Source organism: Centroberyx affinis, unplaced genomic scaffold, assembly GCF_046629955.1.
Source record: "Centroberyx affinis isolate AG114_WGS23_722 - 3 ecotype Tasmania unplaced genomic scaffold, CSIRO-AGI_Caff_v1 ptg001333l_1, whole genome shotgun sequence".
NCBI classification, from domain to species: domain Eukaryota; kingdom Metazoa; phylum Chordata; class Actinopteri; order Beryciformes; family Berycidae; genus Centroberyx; species Centroberyx affinis.
In genome coordinates, this window is record NW_027279830.1 from 293,952 (window position 1) to 297,233 (window position 3,282).

Genomic DNA, 3,282 nt, shown 5'->3' on the forward strand with positions numbered 1-3,282 from the left:
GATTCTGATCAATGGATGGTAGAAGCATCTTTTTTTTTTTTACATGTGGAATATAACCGATCCCTACTGTAACTGTGCCCAACAGATCTCCCCAGCTACCCGAGACGACTAGGCACCGATAAAGGGGAGTGGCAGCATTTTCCGTCGGCATAGTGTGTGTGTGTGTGTGTGTGTGTGTGTGTGTGTGTGTGTGTGTGTGTGTGTGTGTGTGTGTGTGTGTGTGTGTGTGTGTGTGGGGAAGAGAGAGAGAGAGAGAGGGAGAGAGAGATCATTCCTCCGGTGCCCTCCAACATCTCGATATTTCAAACCTTGATACACATGCTCGTCAGTGTGTCAGCAGCTGAGCAGAGCACTAGGTACTGTAATGGGCTGCTGCCTCATCCCTACTGCACTGGAAAAAGTTAATTGTATCATTTCGGATAAAGAAAACCGTGAGGAGCTGACAGTGTGACTACAGTGTTCGCGAGGACATCAAGTGGGCATTTTCTGTATTGCACAAATGTGTGACACGGCAATATGTGTTCCTAAAGAGGTTCTTGACGGAAAACCAAAATATTTCTTAAAGGAAAAGAATTTCTAAGCTTAGTTTAGTATAAAGTCATCCGTCAGAGCCCAAGAAGACTCTCCTACTAGAGGGAGGGTGAGGCCGGATGCCCTAGTGGCTACTGGCTAGCGGTTAGGTTAGGTGGCTAGTGGTTGTGGGCCCGGGCTTGATTCCCAGTGTTGCCATATAACTGTGAAAGTATCTTTGAGCAAGATACTTAACCCTACCTGCTCCAGCAGTGCCACACCCTGGGTGACACTGCGCCCCAACCAGAGGGTCAAAAGAGAATTTACCCTTTTGGGGATAAATAAAAAAAAAAAACGTAAAATGTATACAGTAGGCTACAAACAAAACACTTGTAGCTACGCCTTGTGCTATAGTGTGCTTATGGCAGAAGACTTGCCTGGATAAGTGTGGTTATTAAGTGATGTTTATGCAGCTCCTATTACAGATGGTTTGTTGGAATTCTGCCCATGACTCCTCTGGGATGCTCAACAGTGACTGTCCCAGCATCAACTCCCTCAATATCCGGCATTAGACCCACACTATGCTGCAACAATACACTTAGGCTTACACTTAGGCTTACACAACGTCACAAAAGATCATTTAAAAAACAACAACATCATCATCATCATCTCAACAAAGATAGTCTAATGGCCTGGCTGTGGGATTGGACTGACCTGCTCCGCAGCTCAGAAACCACACTGTGCCAATTACCAGAGGCTAATGGGATGGCTGACCTTTCTGGTTTGAAATGGCTCACTCAGCAGTTCAAAAACTGCATTGCAAACAGTGGTCTTAATTGGTGTCCGTTGTGTTCAACCAGAGCCACTCTATCCAGCTGCTTCTGAAGCTTTCCTAATGACTTGACGGACGCTCTGACCACGAATCCCTAACTCCCTGAATAATAAACCGGTAGTAGGATAAACGTTGCTGTAAAATCCGCAGCACCTTAATGCCACAGGACAGACTCTTGCTTTGCAGCCTCACAAGTGTAAGCCTCTACATGCCTCATTTACAATGTCTTCAGATAGCAAAATAATTTTGAAAAAGTCGACGAGCTGCTCTTGTGTTCACCTACACACAGAGGTTAATTTGACACATGTGCCTCTCTGTCCTGACAAGTTTCAGAATTGATAACTGTAAGTCGCTTGAAATTCCAATTGAATTGTTCAAGCAAATATTTCATTGATCTCATAGACTATACCATGACTATGAGTTGAAAATTCATTTTTTTCTATTGTAGGGATTTTTTTTGCACACATGTCCTATTCATTTTTCAAATGCCACACTCCACCACACTATTAGTTGGCGTATAGAGTGGTTCAGTCATTGTTGCCATTTGAGTGATCAGGTGTTGTTTACATTAAGTACATAAGGTTCAGGCAATAAACTGCAGCTTCTGGCATTACTAGTGGTGTCTACATATTTATTGCTCCTGCTGGTGGAGAGAAAGACATTAGACAGATAATTAACATGGCATTTCAGAGAGGGACATCATTGGCTGACACAGTACTGGAACCAAATTTCACACACAAACAAAGGTAATAGAACCATTACTTATTTTTATGAAGTAGTAGATTTGACTTCACTGGGACGATAAAGCGTGGTGATGCATGAGGCAATTTTCCTTTAAAAATGTAGATGGGCAACGCTCCCAAACAACAGGCAACAAAGATATCCACAGGGTAAAAATGCTAGTCAAATGTTTCCTTGTAAGTAAATGTTCCTGTGTGTTAAATGTGACAATCTTAGGCTGCTGTGATGGGCTAATCTGTGCTAACAATTGGACATTGTTGTTGTCCTTCAAAGTTGCTTGAAAAAGTTGCCTTTTATCACCACGTTAAGGCCATGGCATGGACATATTTTTGGGTCAGCATAAAGTAGATAGATAACATTTCTTGTAGCAGAGATTAGAATTGATAACTGGATTTATTTGGATAATATAGTGGTAGCTTTCGTGTATTATTTCATATATTGTTGGTCATCGTTTTGGGTTAAATCACTCTTCTACATTGCCTCAAATGTTGCCTGTGTACTATCAGCAATGCAAGATCAATTTGTTGGAACAAACTTCATCTTGCTCATGTAAAAAGACTGGTTAGAAGAAATCCTGTGAGATGGCGTTTATCTCCACGTAGTCCCAGGACTCCTTTGTTAGACTGGATTATTTTTTCTTTTTTTTAACTTTACATCAACAGTTGATTCTTATTGGTTGTTTGGTAACACACATTATTTCTGATTTAACTTGTATTTATTTCTGAGATTAGTTTTAAAGCTATGCTATCCATTTCTGATCTGCAGTAGCACACAGTTGCGTTCACAATAACCAAAGATGGAAAAGATAATTTTGACAGTATTAAAGATTTTTTTGGGTGGACTAAATTGACAAATTCCTGTTTTAGAACTGATAGCACTACTGTAATTACAATTTGATTGGTTTGGCTGTAAGCTAAAATTGTAATGTATATTTGGTCCACAAGGGGGAGTTAGAGTATAGCCAAACAACTGTATCTGCTGTTTTGCCATTGTTTATACGTCTACCTTGCTTGTTTATCATGTCAGGTTCAGTAATGATAAGCCATTACCTTTAAATAAAAAAACATCCACTACATAGCACACACTATTGTTGTTGTTATTGTCTTTATGAAACCTAGCCTACTTATGAAACAGGTACACAAAAACAGCAAACATATACCTATATGCTGTCCAGTATGACAAAACACTAGCTGATCTTA